Here is a 20,254-nt window from a genome sequence, read left to right as displayed (position 1 = left end):
ACTTCCAACTCCCAGTGAACGAGTCTGAATCAGGGTCACTTATGAAATAATCCAAATTAGGCTGAGAGTGAAACACGTGTAGTCTGGCAGTCTTCTTTCTCATAAGGAGAGCAAGCTGCCTGCCAGAACTGTCGTTTTTATTGAGTACAGAGACCACCCCGGGTGGGGGCAGTAAAGACAGACAGATCAGGCTATCCTAAGCCAGTCCCACCCAGGTTTACAAGTAAGACTATCTCTATTTTGGGGTAAATCTAAATTGTAAATGAACATACAAAGGAACCAGGTATGATCTTTGTTTTAGGTAAAATAAGATGTAACCTAACACTCCCAGCTCCCCTGCAGCCTCCAGCCTCACTTTGGGGTGCTTTGTCATGATCCCCATGCTTGTGTCACAAAGATGGTATCTAGGTTTTTTGGCTGCTTACCCTTGTACAATATAGAGACTCCCATTCCTATCCTGCATGGTCAGCTGCATAGCTGTTGGGTGGATAAGCATTAGCTCTGGTTCCTTCATCATTCCCCATAATCTAGATCAGCTCATATCAAATCCTCACCTCTAAGTATTTCCCTAGCTGAGGACTCTCATTTCTCTGCAGAGCCAGGCAGGGTCCCTCATATCTCCCTGTACTTGCAGTACCTCAGTAACCTTTCAACCCACACAGCTTCTAAGTATATTACTGGACAAAGGATGTGAATGGGCACACACCTTAGGGTCACCCCAAAGCGGTTGGGAGGCCCCAAAATTTAAAGGCTCCTCTGGGAGGGAATGAGGTGCTGAGAAGGATTTGAATGGAGTAGCATGTAGATGTGGCCTTCAGCCTCTTCTTTGGGTCCCTGACTATGAGAGGACCCCTGGTTGGACTGAGTTTAAATGTCTAGGGCTAGCTTTAAGAATATGTTTTTTTAGGTACCTCATCCTAGAGTCTTTCATTTTCTCATGCTTTGAAATCAGAAATCTCCTTTCTGTTTGGGATTGTGAGGAAATGTAAAGGGATAGAGCCAATTTCCAGATCTCATCTAAAATAGATAAGGGTGCCTAGACTCAAGTCTCCAGTGATACCTTTTGAAATGCAGCCTTCAGTATTATAAATGGAGGACAGTTCTGTATTATTCTTCTGTGAACAGAAGATCCTGTGAATCTGCTTTAAGATTCATAGTAGCCCTACCGAGTTGTTTGTATGACTATTCTAGAATTCTTTCTTCCTAGTTAATGACTAGAAAGCTAATTTTTAATGGTGCCAAGTCTAACAATAATAGAGATAAAACTTTACTGGCTTGTTGTTTCTTATTTTTGTTTTATTTTTATTAGATTGCTTGGGGGCTTTTCCTGGTGATGCTCAAGGCTTGCTCCTGGTTCTGCACTCACGAATCAATCTTAGCAGGCTCAGAAAACCATATGTGATGCCAATGATTAAATCCAGGTTAGCAGCATATAAGGCAAGTGGCTTACCCACTGTACTATTTCTCCAGCCCCAGAACTTTGCTAGGTTTTGTTAGTTGTTTTGGTTTGAGTTTTGAGGCCATACACAGCAGTGTTCAGGAGTGACTCCAGGTTCTGTGTTCAGAGATTACTCCTGGTGGGGCTCAGGGCACCATATGAGATGCTGGGGATTGAATCCATGCAATGGACTTTTAGTTATCCTTATTATTTTGTTCAGATAGCTACAGAACCTATATATATTATATATGTGTTATATGTACATGTATGTATTATAACACTATAATATGACATATATGTATTATAACATATAATATATGTATTGTATCCATTCATGTTAACCCTATTGGTCATATATAAAAAACCAATATATATAAAACCAATAGATATATGTACATATATATATATAGGGATATATACAAATGAACATATATATTTTAAATTTTGGGGAACTTTAACTGTGCTCTCAACTTTATAAAATGTCTCGTCCAGTTTTACTGCCTTCTCCAGTTTTACAGTTTGCATTATACCGAAATTAATAGTCACATGAATTCTAGAAACATTGAATTCATCTTTTTCCATTTGCACAGGGGCAATACACTGTATAAAATATGTATAATTTTATCTACATGGGTTTGGTTACAGAAACTCATAAAGTATACTCTAACAATAAAAAAAAATAAAATAGATAAGGAGGCTAAGTTCAGGGCATGCTGCCCTTGGTTGTTTGCTCACACACCTCATTCATGGCAGGAAATGACACCCCCTTGTAAATCCAGCCCCTGCTGGCAGCTTCCCCTTGGAAGGCTTATTAAGGAAACAGACCTGGGAGGTAGAACTGAAAAGAATATTAGAACAGGGCAAGACTTCAAAAAATATTGGGAGAATGGCTCAATCAGGTACTCAGAAAATCTGCTTCAGTGTTACAAACAGGAAAGAGTGCAGAGGAGAGAGCTATGGATGTGTGTGGAGGTCAGTCCCCTCTCCTCTCCAGAGAGTCCTGACCTGGAAGATGTCTGCAAGTCTTTCTCAGCCTGGGAGAAGGGAGAAGGCAATTGAGACTGGGGAGGAGGTGGCCTTTGAGCTTAAAAGAGGCACACAGGAGAAAATTCCCTTAGATGTCTATTTGATTCTCGAGTTCTTTCTCAAATTATGCCCAAACTCTGGCTGCATACAGGCCTGTCCCATACTCCGATTCTAATGTGGTTGAAGCCCTTGGGGAAAGGAGATCTGCCATGAATAGAGATACATGGTAGGGGGAGGGAAAGGCAGAAGGGAGGTATCAGTGTAAACTGATACCTCTGGGGCCCCAATGGCTGCAAGGGGACCTCCTAAGCTCAGTGAAAGCTGTGTAACCTTAGGCAAGCTGCCTCCTTTCTGAGCAGCTGTCACACGCAGTTTATCTACTGAAGTCTCCTGGGACATTGGGGAATTACAACCCTGTCCCCCCGCAACCCCTACCATCAAGAAAGCCTCTCAGAACCTTGAGAAAGGATTTGTAGAGCATGGTAGCTTGGACCTCTGAGGTCTGTGCCCTCAGCCATTCCTGGAACCCGGCTGTGCACCACTGCAGCCACTGGTTAGGTTCCTGGTCTCCAGTACCTTTGCTCTGGGTCATGGGGTGGAGACAGCTATAAGAGTCAAATTCCAGGTCTCCTTTGAGTCAGATGTGAAAGCAAGTGAGCCCAGAGTCACAGAACTGAGTCACAGAACAATGAAGGCCAATAGGTACAGGGGAGTCATAGGGCTTACATAGGGAAGTGCAGTGTGCCTGAAAGGTCTAGTGAGACATAGGCAACTGCTCCTATGATGTTGGGGTGAGTAGAACTTGGGAAGTCCAAGAGGAGCGGCTCCAGGTAACAAGAGGAGAGGAGACCTAAAGAAGAAGAGAGAATTTTGGTAATGCTAGAGAAAGTGGTGAGATGTCAGTGTATGCCCAAGACTTGAGTCTTGGATTGAGAGTCCAGAAAGATAGTACAATAGATAAGCCACTTGCTTTGCATATGGCCAGTCCTGAGCTTAAACCTCAGAATCCCTGAGCAATGTCAGGACTAATTCATGAGAGACAGCCAGGAGTGAGACCTCAACATAGCCAGGTGTGGCCCAAAAAACAAACCTAAAAATAAAAGAGCTTGATTCCTAAAGATGATTTCCTAACAACAGTATCCAGATACTATCTCTACTCTCAGAGCCCTGCAAAGGCCTTTATCCCTTCCTTGTCACTCACCCCTCCCACCCTGCCCCCCCCTAACTTAAAGTCTTTACAAATACCCACAAGCCCAGAATGACCTGACTTCCAGGACCCTCGGACCACAGCTGCCTCTAATGCACCTCCGAAGCTATGCTCACTGTCTCCTCTATAGGCCCCAAACAAGATGGCAGCTCCTGCCTCAGACCTTTTGTACCACCTGCCTCTTGGCCTTCAGGTCTTCAGTATGCCTTTCCTTCAGCAGCGCACTCATCTACTGTCTCTGCAGTTTGCCCTTGTCCTGTCAAACCCTTCCTTCACTGGACACTCCTGACCTTGTTTCATTTTATCCCAAGTGCTCATCACCTCTTAACATACCCTATCAAGATCTTGCTTATTACATCTCCATCTCTGGAATATAAACTAGACTAGGGCAAGAATTTTATCAGACTTTACTGCCTACATCCCAATTCCTAGCAAACTTTCTAATGTAGTGACTAAAGTAAGAACATGCATCAGGCAGACAAGGGCACATGCACATTTGTAATTTAAAATTAATCTAGGCTCATTCTACACCTTAGAGGACATAACATCCAGATATGAGATGTCCATTGTCTTACTTTTACTTTATGATTTATTCTTCATCCTGGAGATGGGCCTGCCTCTCAACCTGAGATGTTGATTCATGGCTGCCTCCCTCCAGAAAAGACCATATTCTCTCTTGGAAACATATCTATCTTCACTCCCCTCACATTTCTCTAAGTATATATTTTTAAAAACTATTTGACAAAAAAAATTCAATCTAGCATATCTATACAGAGTTCAGTGGACTGAATATAGGCTTTGCATGCAAGACATCTAAGTTTGAATCCCAGAACTGTCTGATATGGTCCCCTGAGTTTGACTGAAAGTGACACATTCAAACACCAAGCCAGGACTAATTCCTGAGCACTGCCAGATGTGGTCCCAAAGTATAAAATCCTAAAATCTAATTAATATAGACTTGCTACTCTGTGTAGACTGCTTTTTCTGTTACCATGATTCATAGTAAAAATAAAATCATCTAAATGGCCTGATCCATGCTATGAACACACCAATATGTGAAATACCTATCTGAAAGAGTTGCACAAAACTTTGCAGAGTTTGCAATTTCCTGTATTATATTATATACTATTCTTTTTTTTTTTTTTTATGATTGTGGGGCCAAAGTGATAGTAAAGAAGATAGGACATTTGCCTTACCAGTTTGGTAAGCCAGCCAGCCAGCCAGCCTGAGTTCAATCTCTGACATCTTATATGTTCCCCCAAGCTCCACCAGAAATAATTACTAATTGCAGAGCCAGAAGTAACCCCTGGGAATTTTAGAGTGTGGCCAAAGGAAAAAAGATCAAATACATAATTGTTGCAAATTACCAACCTGATTTCTCAGTCCACCAACTATTAAGATTTATAGTTCAAAACAATACCAATATACTTTAGTAGACAAAATTATACTCAAGAATACTTTATTTTTGAGTGTCTGTTTCAGTCAACCTTTAACAATTTTTCAAAGGAGAATATGTTGGTGTTTTAATATAGCCTGACATGAATTTATGTTTTTGGCTTTTATATTTAATATCTTGTAACAAGCCTTTTAGGAAAAAATGATTTATAGTTAACAAACAGTATATGTAGTTCAAAGCATAATATTCTGGAATCAGAAAATGCTAATGGGTGAATATTGAAAATAAAAAAAAACACTACTGAATTGTCTGCCTTGCAAAAGTAGTTTTACATTATGTGAATTAATTCTTTACTATTCCCTTTGCCAATGCCGTTGGGATAACCCAGGTTGTCCATCAGTACTTGACTGTGGTGTTCATGGGAGGTGGAAAGAACTGCTGCTTCCTTGAGTTGTGATGCTATTCCATGGGTTCATCATCATTCACTTGAGATGCTAAAATACTTTCTGGCTCTGCTGCTCTCCAGGCCTAGTGGAACTCACACATGTTCCAGTTCATGCATGTTCACACATGTGGAACTCACATGTGTTCTAGCTATGGCTCTAAGTAGAGGTGCTCATTGGAGTCTTACACTGGGACTGGACAGCAGCACACCTGGCTTCAGAGTTCTGTGACAGCCTGCACATGGAGGCAGAGCCAGACACCAAACCTAAAGCCTTCTACCTCAAAATAGATGCTTCCAACACCAAGTCTTATATCCCCTAGTAGAATATCTGTGATGATTTAAAGAAATGAAAGGCTGATTTAAAAAATGTTACTGTGCGGGGCCAGAGAGATAGCACAGTAGTAGGGCATTTGCCTTGCATATAGCCGATCCAGGACAGATGGTGGTTCGAATCCCGGCAACCCATAAAATCCCCCCAGCCTGCCAGGAGCAATTTCTGAGCACAGAGCCAGGAGTAACTTGTTTTTTTGTGTGTGTGTGTGTGACCCCAAAACAAAAACAAAATGTTACTGTGTAATCTGGGGAGCAGCCTAGCAGTTAAGGGCCACGCTAGCTTGTACCTGACTCTGCCATTATGTGAGTATCACTGGAAATGTGAGTACCACTGGGTATGGCTCTGATGGTCTTTGAAGAACAGGTCCTATACAGCTCTATTCAAGCTTGAACACTCAACTTTTTAATTTCCCACTTGACAAAACAACAACAACAACAACAAATCCAGCAAGTTATCCCAGGACCTCTTCAGTACTCCCCCCCCCAAACAAAATGAAGCAAAACAAAAGACATTGGCCACTTAGAAAAGCCAATTATATCTGAGTTATAATTGTCCAGGTAAGCGAGGGTAAGAGGAAAGAGTTAAAGATAGAAGAACTATTCTGAAACTAGAGTTATAAGGGAAAGCTTGAGAAATTGAAAAAGTCTAGAGTGATTCTAAATAAATAAAATACAGTTAAGGGAAAAAGAGATAACACAGGGTCAGACACTTGCCTTACATGTGCTTGATCATGATTTCATCACTGACAGCAATGTATGGTGCCCTGAGCACTATCAGGAGTGATTCCTGAACAGAGAGCCAGGAGTAAGTCCTGAGCACTGCCAGGTCTATCCAATCTGCCCATAATCCCTCCCACACCCAACCACCTCTCCACAAACACACATCCAAAACAACTGCAGGGCTACAGCTTTTGGGACCAATCCTGTCCAAAGGAGACTGTGGAAGCCACGTGATCAGAGGTGAGCTGGCCCTGCTCAAGAAGGGCAGAGACAAAGGAGCCTCTCCACTCTGCTTTACTTTGTGGCTAATCAATGAACCATAGCACAACATACAGAAAGCATCACACTACAAGCATGAGAATGGGGCCAACACCATGCATAGAGAATGAAGATGGCAGCTCAGTTAACCCAAAAGTTCCAACCACCTATTTAGCCTCTCAGATAAGAAGTTTAGAGAAGAAATATGGAGAGTCCTCATAAAATGAAAACATAGATCGAGCTGACTGAACCACAAATAAGAATCAAGAGGATATGAAAATAGAAAAAAAAAAAACTCTAAACTGAAATAACACGACTGAAAACTTGGTAAGGGAAATGAAAACCTCACTGGAAAGCCTCTCCAGGTGAGGAATGAATCAGTGAGCTGGAAGATGAGATGTGTAACAACTTCATACAGACTCTAGAGAAGCCCATGTTCTGTCCTAGACCCTGTTCCTTTCGTTATCCCTCCTCACATCTTTCTAATCAAATTGTATTTGATAAGGACTATATTGTTTCACTGTTTTTACTCCTGAAATTCTGAGAGGGAAAGAAAGGCAACCAACTTTCCTGCAAAGAGCCATTCCTTACTCTAGCTTGAATCCAGAGTTCCCTGAGGGGTTGGTGGCAGGGGTCACCCACAAGTGGACTTCAGATGCAGCTGCTTGGACATGAGTGTCCATGCCTGACCCAAGCAAATGCTTCAAGAGTGTAGGCAGCCAAGCAGAAAGAAGCATCTGTGAAAGCCAAGTGATCCGAGGTGAGCTGGGAACACCCAAGAAGGGCAGAGCCTGATTGCTGCTGACCACCTAGCAAGCCACTACTGCCTGAACTTTCCCAGTAACCTCTGCAGAAGCCACATGATCATAGGTGATCTGGCACCACTTAAGAATGGCGGAGCCAGAGGAGCCCAGCTGCTCCACCTTGCTCTTTGGCCACACACATCTCCTAGTCAATGAACCCTAGCACAACACGAAGAAAACATCACACTACATACACAACAATGGGCAACAACACAGGCCAACACCATGTATAGAGAATAAAGATGGCAGCTCTGATGACTCAAAAAGTGCCAACCACCTATTGTACAAATTTAATTCAATCTCTCTAAAGATACTCATGATATTCTTCAAAGAAGTTGATAAAATACTTTTAAAATTCATTTGGAACAATAAACATCTGAAAATAGCTAGAGCAACACTTGGGAAAAGAAATATGAGAGTCATCATTTTTATCAACTTTAAATTGTACTACAAAGCAATAGTCATTAAAGCAGCATGGTATTGGAATAAAGACAGACCCTCAGATCAATGGAATAAACTTGAGTATTCAGAGAATACTCCTTAGACATACAATCAATTAATCTTTGATAAAGTGTCAATAAATGCAAAATGGAGCGAGGAAAGCCTCTTGAACAAGTGGTGTTGGACAACTCATAGCTACATACAGAAAAAGCCAACATTGAGGGGGGCAGAGAGATTGCATGGAGATGGGGTATTTGCCTGGCATGCAGAAGGATGGTAGTTTGAATCCTAGAATCCCATATAATCCCCTAAGCCTGCCAGGAGCTGTTTCTGAGCGTAGAGCCAGGAGTAGCCCGTGAGCACTGCTGGGTGTGACCCAACCCCCCCAGAAATGCCTATGTGGACCTCCATCTAACACCATACATAAAGGTCAAATCCAAATGGATTAAAGATCTTGATATCAGACCTTCAATCCATAAGGTATATAGAAGAACATATAGGTAAACATTCCATGACAGTGAGACTAAAAGCATCTTCAAGGAGGAAACACCACAGTCCAAACAAGTGAAAGCACAGATAAACAAATGGGACTACATTAAACTGAGAAGCTTCTGTGCCTCAAAGAAAATAATGACTAGGAAGTAAAAGCCACCCACAGAATGGGATAAACTAATCACTCAATACCCATCAGATAAGGGGCTAATATCTAAGATATACAAGGTACTGGCAGAACTTAACAAGAAAAATCTAACCCCATCAAAAAGTGGGGAGAAGAAATGAACAAACACTTCCTCAAAGAAGAAATACAAATGGCAAAAGGCACATGAAAAAATGTTCCATATCACTAATCATCAGGGAGCTGCAATTCAAAATAACAATGTGGTAGCATCTTATGCCACAGAGATTGGCACACATCACAAAGAACAAGAACAATCAGTGCTGGTGGGGATGTGGGGAGAAAGAAACTCTCATTCACTGCTGGTGAGAATGCAGTCTAGTCCAGCTTTTATAGATAACAATATGGAGATTCCTAAAAAAAAAAAAAAAAAAAAAAAAAAAAACCTGAATATTGAGCTCCCATATGATCCAGCTATACTACTCCTAGGAACATACCCTAGGAACACAAAAATACAATACTAAGTTGCCTTCTGCACACCTATATTCATTGCAGCACTATTTACAATAGTCAGAATCTGGAAACAACCCAGATATCCGACAACAGATGAGTGGCTAAAGAAACTATGGTACATATACACAATGGAACACTGCAGCCATCAGGAAAAATGAAGTCATGAAATTTTTCTATAGATGGATGGGTATGGAAACTATTATGCTGAGTGAAATAAGTCAGAAGGAGAAATATAGACACAGAATAGTCTCACTCATCTGTGGTATTTAAAAAAATGAGACAGTACTGTAATAACACCCAAATACAATAGAAATGAGGTCTGGAAGGACCAGTCCACAATATGAAGCTTACCACAAAGAGTGGTGAGTGCAGTTAGAGAAATAACTTCACTAACAACTATCATGACAATGGTAGGAGTGAGAGAAATAGAATGCCTGTCTTGAATATATGCAGGAAAAGGGAGCAGGGGGAAGATGGGGTGCAATGGTTGTGAGAATGTTGTACTAGTGAAGGGGGCTGTTCTTTTTTATGACTGAAACCTAACTATAGACATGTTTGTAACCATGGTACTTAAATAAAGATATTGCTATAAAAAAACTGCAAATGCTATACATAAGAAACCTTTTTTTTATTGCTGTTTTGTTTGGCAGGGCCAAACCCGATACTATGAAAAAAATTCCCTCTTGCCCAATTTCCTTTCTTTTACCAGGCAGGTGGGCACTGTGCCAACCTCTTCAGGAGACCTGGGAGAAGCAGAAAGAAGAATAGCAAGGACAACCTTCTGGGACTTTTTACTCAGATCAATTGGACCAGTGCCAATTCACAATTCTAGCTCAGCTAGTCTGAGACAGAGCTCAGGAGGCTATGTGTCTGTTAGGCTCCAGACCATTCTCCATCTGCAAATTTCACCTGGAATAGCAAAGTAACAAGAGGAATCAAAGAACCAAAAACGACACGATTCATATGAACATAGTAACCAGCTATAAGATTTTCCTGTGTATACTTTTCTGTCTCACAAGGAGCAGAGTAGGCAACTAAGGCAGCCTGAATGGAGGCAGGAGAGGTAGAAAGAGACTATCCCAGTCACAGATCAGACATGGGTTATCCATGTGGTTTCAGAAGGGCCCTCAAATTTCAGATGGCCTTCTCAAGGGTCGACACTCCCAGTATCTATGCCTCTTCCATCTGAGAGGACTCACTAATGGCACCTCAAAATCCCACAGGAGCCTCTCTTGACTCTGATCTCCCCTTCCTGCTTCTACCTCACGACTGTCATGTCCTAGGTCTTGGCACCAAGGTTCCCATACATGGTCTCATGCCAGATCCCTCTAAGCCCATACTAATTCTATGACTTTTCTTCGTAAGCAGTTCTAAATGTTCTTTCCTTCTACCCATTCCAGCCCTCTCTACTTTGCCTTAGGTCAGATTTTTTTTTTTTTTTTTTTTGGTATTTGGGTCTCACCCAGCAGTGCTCAGGGATTACTCCTGGCTCTACACTCAGAAATTACTTTTGGCAGGCTCGGGGGACCATATAGGATGCCGGGATTTGAACCACTGTCCTTCTGCATGCCAGGCAATCGCCCTACCTCCATGCTATCTCTTTAGCCCCTTATTTAGCCAGATTTTTATGCCTATTGGAAGTATGGGGTAGGGCAGGAGGGAGTTCTAGTGGGAACTCTAGTGAAGGGAAATTGACTTTGAAGGTAGATTGGAATTGGAATAGTGTATGCTAATATTCATCTATCAATAACTTGGAGAATTACAACTCTCTAATTTCAAAATATTACAAATAATAGTTACTAAGTATTTTCCTATCATAATTCTGTATGAATCCTAAAATTATAAACAAACAAAATGTGCTAATAGCAAATTGAATTGACAAAAACAGACTCCCAAAAAGTTTCAGAGATGCATCAAAAGGTAGTTTTCCTTAATATAAATAAGTATTTATATACCTGTAAACAAAATCTCCAAATAAAGTACTGCTGCATATTTGGCCAGTGAGCCTGCAGGAAAGTCCTGCAGTGGCCACTGTGCCACCTCAATGGACAGCTAGAAAGGGCCCTGAACAGTCTTCTGCCTGGATGCTGTTGGGGTGCTGTGGGACTCCACACTGACAGATGCTGTGCTCCTGCAAATGTAGCTAGTGATTAGAATTCATCAACAAAACCAAGTCTGACCAAGTAGTGAAGTGAGAGTGGAGGTATTGGGTGCAAAGGAGAAGTGAATGTAGAGGAGTCTGCAAACCTCTTTATGCCTTCTTCTCTAAGTCTCTGGTGCCTGCCATGCTGGGGTTTGTCTCTGACCCTATCTGTTCCACTCACTCCTCTCTGTTAGCCTATGTTTTCTAAAGGCAACATATTGGTTCCAGTCTCTGCTCATGGGCCAGCACAAAGTCAGTACTCAATGGAACTAGTAAATGAGTTCCTGGCAGACCAGAGTATGTGTTGGGTGGTGAAGGGAGTTAGGAACCAGATGAATTGTGTTATGCAAATCAAAGCACCTCTGAGCATTTCATGCCTATGAGAATGGCACATATAAAAAAAAACAAACAAAAAAAAAAACCGCCTGGGCTTTAAGGGCCTGCAGCTGATCATTACTGTGGGTGCTGAAACTAAACCCGGACGAAAAGCCCTTGCTGGAGCTGTGTAAGCAGAAGTAAAACGGAAAGAGCAAAGCTAGGAGGAGCTCCGCTTCGCGACCACGTGCTTCTCCTAGTCCATGAATCCCACCACAACACGCGATAAAAGCCACACTACAAGCATGTCAACGGGGAAATAATGCAGGACAACAGCATGTATAGAGAATGAAGATGGCAGCTCTGATGACCTGAAAATTACCAACCACATTGTTAGGCTCTCAGATAAGGAGTTTAGAGTAGAAATGTGGAGGATATGCTTAGAACTCAAAGAAAGCATAGATCAAAAAACTCCAAACTTCTCTTCCCCCTCCCTCCCCTCCCTTCCCCTCCCCTCACTTTTGCCCTCCCCTCTCTTCCCCTAAGCAAAAAATTAAAAAAAAAAAAAAACAAAACTCCAAACTGAAATAACAGGTCTGAACAATGCAGTAGATTAAATTAAAAACTCAATGGAAAGCCTCTCCAACTGAGAACAGTAGCTGAGGACAGAATCAGCAAGCTGGAAGAGGAGATGCAGAGCATCTCCATACAGCACAAGAGAATGGAAAAGAGCCTTAAAGCAAATGATCAGACAATGGAAAAAATACTCAAAGAATGTGAACAAATAAAAATAGAAGTCCTTTATAAGTTTAACAGAAACAATATAAGAATCATTGGAGTCCCAGAGATCCAGGAAGAAAATCCCCAGGAAGAATCAATGGTCAAGGACATCACTACAGAGAAACTCCCAGAGCTAAAGATAGCATGCAACCAAATCCTGCTTGTGCAGAGTACCAGCTAAAAGAGACCGGAAGAAAAGTACCCCAAGACACATCCTAGTCATAATGACAAATCTCAGTGATAGGGATAGAATACTGAAAGCAGCAAAATCAAAAAGGGAAAATACATTCAAAGGAGCATCCTTAAGATTTACAGCAGACCTGTCACAAGAAACACTCAAGGCCAGAAGGCAGTGGTGGGATATAGTGATAAAACTCAATGAAATGAATGCTTCGCCTAACATACTGCACCCAGTCAGACTCACTTTTAGGTTTGAAGGAAGTATACATAGCTTCATGGATAAACATCAGCTCAGAAACTTTACAGACTCAAAATCAACCTTAAAAGAAAAACTGACAGGGCTGGAGCGGTGGCACAAACAGAGGGCTTTTTCTTTGTGTGTGCTAACCTAAGATGGACCTTCATTCAATCCCCCAAGCCAGGAGCGATTTCTGAATGCATAGCCAGGAGTAACCCCTGAGCATCACTGGGTGTGGGCAACCCCCCCCAAAAAAAAAGAAAAACTGAAAGGTTTTCTTTAAGACAAGACAGACCAACAGACACAACAAATTTCTACACAAAGATGACATCAAATCCCAGGAAAACAATCTCTCTCAATGTCAATGAATTAAATGCACCAGTTAAGAGACACAGAGAGGCAAAATGGATCAAAAAGCTGAAGCCAACATTCAGCTGCCTACAAGAAACACATCTAGATAGTCAAAACAAACATAGACTTAAAATAAAAGGCTGGAGGAAAATCATCCAAGCAAACAACTTCTTTTAAAAAGCTGGAGTGGCCATATTAATATCAGATAACACAAACTTTAACTCAGAAAAGTTATAAGGGACAAAGATGGTCATTTTATACTAATTAAAGGATATGTACAACAGGAAGAAATCATTCTCCTAAACATATACGCACCCAATGAGGGACCAGCAAAATATTTAATACAATTGTTGACAAATCTGAAAGAAAATATAAATAACAACACAATAATAGTGGGAGACCTCATCACTGCCCTGTCATCCCTTGATAAGTCAACCAGGCTGAAATCCAACAAGAATATACTAGCTCTCTGGGGCCGGCAAGGTGGCGCTAGAGGTAAGGTGTCTGCCTTGCAAGCGCTAGCCAAGGAAGGACCACGGTCCAATCCCCTAGCATCCCATATAGTCCCCCCAAGCCAGGGGCAATTTCTGAGTGCTTAGCCAGAAGTAACCCCTGAGCATCAAATCTGTGTGGACCGAAAAAAATATATATACTAGCTCTGAAAAGAGAAATGGAAGAAAGTGGACTAGTAGATATATATAGGGCACTTCATCCCAGAAAACTGGATACACATTCTTCTGCAATGCTCATGGGTCATTCTCCAGGATAGACCACATTCTGGTCCATAAAACTTATCTTCATAAAGTCAAGAGGATAGAAATTGTACAGACTACCTTCTCAGATCACAAGGCACTAAAATTAGAAGTGAACTATAAAGGGTCACAGAAGAAAAACTTTAACACCTGGAAACTAAACAGCACACTGCTGGACAACAAGTGGGTCTGAGATGAAGTCAAAAAGGAAATCAAACATTTCTGGAAACAAATGACAATGAAAACACAAACTACCAAAATTTATGGGACACAGTAAAAAAAAATTATAGCTTTGCAAGCATACATCAGAAATGAAGAAGGGTCCTATATAAATAGCTTAATAACACAGTTTTTAAAATTAGAAAATGATCAACAAAACAAACCAAAAATATGTAGGCAGAAGGAAATAACAATAGCAGTAATCAATTAAATGGAAATTTTAAAAAAAGCAATTCGAAAGGTCAATGAAAGCAAAAGTTGGTTCTTGAAAAATTAAACATGATTGATAAACCACTAGCAAAACTCATAAAGAAATGGAGAGAAACTTAATAAACCAGATTAGAAATGAAAAGGGCAAATCACTACAGATACTGCACAAATTCAAAAGGTAATCAGAGGCTACTTTGAGAAACTCTATGCCATGAAACATGAAAATCTGGAATAAATGGATAAATTTTTGGACTTCTACAATCTTCCATGGTTAAACCAAGATAATATAGCATATCTTAATAGACACATCACTATTGAGGAATTTAAAAGAATCATCAAAAGTCTTCCCAAAAAGAAAGACCCAGGTCAAGATGAATTCACTAAAGAATTCTTTCTAGCCTTTCTAGAGAAACTACTCCCAATTTATTTCAGGCTCTTCCATAAAATTGAAAAATCAGGAACACTCCCAAATACTTTTTATAAAGCTAACATCATTCTGATACCAATACAAGACAGAGACGTTGCAAGAAAACAAAACTACAGACCAATATCCCTGATGAACACAGATGCAAAGATCCTCAATAAAATCCTAGCAAATAGGATCCAATGAAGAAGGTCTACACCACGGCCAAGTAGGATTTATTCCAGGAATGCAAGGATGGTTTAACATACATGAATCAATCTACATAATACACCATATCAACAAAAAGAAAAAACCATATGATCATATCAATAGATGCAGAGAAAGCATTTGATAAGGTCTAACACCCATTCTTTTATTTTTTAATTATTTTTCAAGGAGGGTGGACTCTGGCACCCCAATGACAAACCATCCAAACGCACCCTCTCGTATCACTAGAGAAGTCTTGCTCCGCCAAGGGGAGCAAACCCAAGGTGAGCAATATATCCATCAGCCTTCCCCACAGGGGGGGAAGGGCACAACACGAAACTTGGTAGGGCGGGTCTGTGGTACAAAAAAAATCTCATCAAAATGGGAATGGAAAGAACTTTTCTCAATATAGTCAAGGCAATCTACCATAGCCAATGGCAAATATTATTCTTATTGATGATAAACTCAAAGACTTTCCTCTAAAATCTGGTACAAGAAAAGGCTGCCCTCTCTCATCACTCCCATTCAACATATTGCTGGAATTTCTTGCCATAGTGATTAATCAAGAAAAAGATATCAAAGTCATCCAGATAAGAAAGAATAAAGTCAAATTCTCACTGTTTGCAGATGACATAATAATATATTTAGAAACCCTAAAAGACTCTACCACAAAGCTTTTAGAAACAATAGATTCATAAGCAAAGTGGCAGGCTACAAATTAATGCACAAAAATTAGTGCCTTCTTATACACCAATAATGATAGAGAACTGGACATTAAAAAAACAACCCTGGGGCTGGAGTGATAGGGCCCTCTTCAACAAGTGGTGTAGGGGCAACTGGTCAGCTACTAACAAAAAAGTGAACTCAGATCTCCAACTAACAACACGCACAAAGGTCAAATCCAAATGGATTAAAGACCTGAATATCATACCTGAAACCATAAGGTATATTGAAAAACTTATCTATGGGTTTTAAGGAAGATAAAAGACATTATTGTAATAATGCCCAGAGATGAGGGCCAGAAGGACCAACTCACAATATGAAGCTCACCTCAAAGAGGGATGTGAGTGCAGTTAGAGAAATAATACACAACAACTACCATGACAATATTAATGAGTGAGAGAAGTAGAATGCCTGTCTCAAATACAAGGCAGAGGGGCATGGGAGGAGGGAATTGGGGGGGGGGCATTGGTGGTGGTAATGTTGACTGATTTTTTAATGACTGGTGTTTTACACAGGTAAAACACTCAATGACTTTGAGACTAAAGGCATCTTAAAGGCGGAAACAGCACTCTCCATATAAGTGGAAACAGAGATAAACAAAAGGGACCATTTTAAGTTAAGAAGCATCTGCACCTCAAAGGAAACAGCACCTAGGATACAAAAGCCACCTATAGAATGGGAGAAACTATTCACCCAATACTCATCAAACAAGGGGCTAAAGATATACAAATTACTGACAGAAGTTAATATGAAAAATACATCTAACCCCATCAAAAATTGGGAGAAGAAATGAACAGACAATTTCTCAAAGAAGAAATACAAATGGCCAAAAGGTACATGAAAAAAATGTTCCACATCACTAATTATGAGGGAGATACAAATCAAAACAAAAATGAGGTATTATCTTATGCCACAGAGACTGGCACACATCACAAAGAACAAGAACAATCAGTGCTTCAGTGTTGGTGGGGATGTGGGGAGAAAGAAACTCATTCACTGCTGGTGGGGATGCCATTTAATCCAGCCCTTATGGAAAACAATATGGAAATTCTTTAAAAAACTAGAAATTGAGCTTCCATATGATCCAGCTATACCAATCCTATGGATATACCCTAAGAACACAAAAATGCAATACAAATATGCCTTTCTCACACCTATATTCATTGCAGCACTATTTATAATAGCCTATTGTAATAGTAAATTAATAGTAATTAATAGTAAATTGTATTGTATTGTATAAATAGTTTATTTACAATAGACTCTGGAAACAATCAAGATGCCCTTCAGCATGAATGGCTAAAGAAACTGTGATACATATATATATATGTATATATATATATATATATATATACACACAATGGAATATTATGCAGCCATACAGAGAGATGAAGTCATGAAATTTTCCTATACATGGATGGACATGGAAACTATTATGATGAGTGAAATAAGTCAGAGGGAGAGATATAGACACAGAATCGTCTCACTTATCTATGGTTTTTAAGGAAGATAAAAAACATTATTGTAATAATGCCCAGAGATGAGGGCCAGAAGGATCAACTCATGATTTGAAGCTCACCTCAAAGAGGGATGTGAGTGCAGTTAGAGAAATAATATACAACAACTACCATGGCAATGCTAATGAGTGAGAGAAGTAGAATGCCTGTCTCGAATACAGGCAGGGGGCATGGGAGAAAGGACATGGGGGGCATTGGTGGTGGGGATGTTGACTGGTAAAGGGGGGTGTTCTTTTTTGACTGAAACCCAATTATAGTCAAGTTTGTAATCATAGTGTTTAAATAAAGATATTATTTAAAAAAAAAAGTCTGGAGACAGCCAGTATTGGTGGAATTGTGGGGAGAAAGGAAGCTTCATTTGTGCTAGGGGAATGTCACTTGGTTCAGCCTCTATGAAAAGCAATATAGAAATATTTCAAAATAATAGAAATAATACTCTCATACAACTAATGATATTACTTATTGGCATCTATCATCAAAGTACAAAAATATTCATTCAAAAGATTATATGTATAACTGTTCATTGCTTTACTTATTACAACAGCTAGGACATGAAAACACCCCAAATGCTCAGCTACAATGAATGTTTTAAGAAGTTGTAGTGGGCCCAGAGAGATAGCACAGCAGTGTTTGCCTTGCAAGCAGCCGATCTAGGACCAAAGGTGGTTGGTTCAAATCCCGGTGTCCCATATGGTCCCCCGTGCCTGCCAGGAGCTATTTCTGAGCAGACAGCCAGGAGTAACCCCTGAGCACCGCCGGTGTGACCCAAAAACCAAAAAAAAAAAAAAAAAAAAAAAAGAAGTTGTAGTACATATTTATAATAAATGTTGTAAACCACAGAGTACAAATTTTTCTTTTTTTATTTTATTTAAAGAAAATGCATTACATAGTTGTTGAAATAATGGACCATAATACATTTGTTTTCAGGTGAGTGAAAGCAAAGTTATTGAAAAAATAGAAAAGAAAAAGGAAGTTTAAAAACAAAGAATAAAAGAAAAAGTAAAAGTACAGTAGCAAGCACATTTGTGAAAATTATTGTATCTCCAATAATGTTATTAATACAATGACAGAAGGGTTAATAAGCACTTATTATCTGTCCATTTTGTTAAAAATGGTGTGTTTCTATAGGGAAATATAGCATCAAACAAATAAAGTTGTCCAGAGATTCAAAGCACTATTAATGATACCGTGACTCTTAGAGGCATGTACAAAGCTATCAGGCCTCCTGAAAGAAGGAAGATACAGGAGGAGGTTGCCTGCACTCATTCCAAAAAGCCCTGCTGATATAAGCCCACAAACCAGCATACCTGAAGTTTGGACAGATTGGTGTCCCTGAAGGAAATCATAGAAAGGTGATGAGGTGGGGCTATTGGGAAAATGGTGATTATAGATTATAGAGGCAGCAGGCCTGGCTTCAGCAGGGTGGGGTCTTGGCAGCCCTCTCCTCCCAAGATGGCCAACTTACAGAACATAATTTTTAAAAAACTGAAAAAAAGAAGGGTCAAGACAGTATAGCGGTACTTGTCCTTTACACAATCAACTGAGTTCAGTACATAACACCCCATATGGGCAACCAAGCACCACCAGGAGTGATCATTTAGTGCAGAACTAGGAGTAGAACCTGAGCAGTACCAGTTGTGGGCCATCCCCCAACTCTCCCAAAAAGAGGGGCCATGTTACAAAAGATTTTCTCATGAAGGCTCTAGACCTTGTATAAAAGGAATAGCATTCAAAACTTCTCCAAACATAGTGAGGAGAGACTGGTGAGAAGTAGCATAAGCTAGACTCCTGTAGGGTCTGATCCTAGTGGCAGTCCCCTGAAAGCAGTACTACAGACTGTCTGTTTTCTGTGAAAGGCCCCTCCCATGGTAAACCACAGTGGTGAACCCTCATCTGAGTTGTTCTTCTCTGCCAACACACCATCTGCTCCAAAGCCTGGAGAAGCTGCCTTGGCAAAAAGAGTTAGTATTCAGCAGTTTCGATAACCTTCTAGAGGAGATTATGTCTGGGCCATTTTCAAGGGTGGGAAATACCCACATCAACTCATGAAGGACAAAACTCTGCCACAAAATAGAGGGTTGATGTTTACATAAAAAAGTGGCAGAGCTGAGAAAGAGAAGATAATGAGATAATTAATGCCTTCTTTTTCCAAACTCTATGGGGAAAGAAGACATGGCTAGTGCTATCTTTAAGACCTTAGAGGAGGAGACAATATGCAGTTCTAATTCTGAGCAGCAGTGTTAAGAGCTGATGCTGTGGTTGACGTTGCTGAGTGCCTTTTGTGCATTACCTTCTTGACCATCAGGTGCTGAGACCCTCACCTGTGCTCACCTGTCAGGTAATCTCTCAGTTCAAAACAATGACACAGTATGATCCAAGGGTCTCAAACTCACGGCCCGTGGGCCATTTGTGGCCCTTCATACAACATTTTGTGGTCCTGCCCTAGAGGAATTCTTTTTTGTTTTGTTTTGTTTTAGTTGTTTGGGTCACACCCCCCAATGTTCAAGGCTTACTACTGACTTTGCACTCAAGGATCACCCCGACTTTGCCTTCTGCGGCCCCCAGGTAAATTGAGTTTGAGACCTGCGAGTATACCAAGTGAGGATTCAACCTGAGTAGTAGAATCACTACACTCTCAGCAGCCCCTCTCAGTCAAATGAGGAATTAGAAAGATCTTGAACTCACAGGAAAACAAAATCAAAGTTTTATCAAGTCCCAAGTACTTGATAAAACTTGAATGGTCTGTATTTAATTATATTTAATTAAGGGTTCAGTGAGGCATCCAGCCAAAGGAGTGTGGTAATGTACCTAAAATACATTACACAGAATTCCAACACCCCTCAAATGCAGCAGCTGTTCCATGTGAATATTTACTCCTAGAACAATGGTACTGGCTAGGTGGAAGGCAGAACTGATTTCTCACTTCAGGGCTGCCACATTTAACTTCAGGCTCTGAACTATGGGAGTGTCTTACCAAGACTCGGCAAAGACTCTGGGGGGCCTCATGCCCATGACTCTTATTT

General features: G+C 40.5%; 1 pseudogene; it reads left to right on the top strand.

Moving 5' to 3' along the window:
• The window catches only part of LOC126008588 (Y-box-binding protein 2-like), a 67,674-nt pseudogene that overhangs the window by 24,500 nt on the left and 22,920 nt on the right, over positions 1 to 20,254 (top strand).

The sequence above is a fragment of the Suncus etruscus genome, chromosome 5 (assembly GCF_024139225.1).
Source record: "Suncus etruscus isolate mSunEtr1 chromosome 5, mSunEtr1.pri.cur, whole genome shotgun sequence".
Taxonomy (NCBI): Eukaryota; Metazoa; Chordata; class Mammalia; order Eulipotyphla; family Soricidae; genus Suncus; species Suncus etruscus.
Note: the sequence above shows the minus strand (reverse complement) of the source record. Positions and strands in the feature narration are given on the sequence as shown.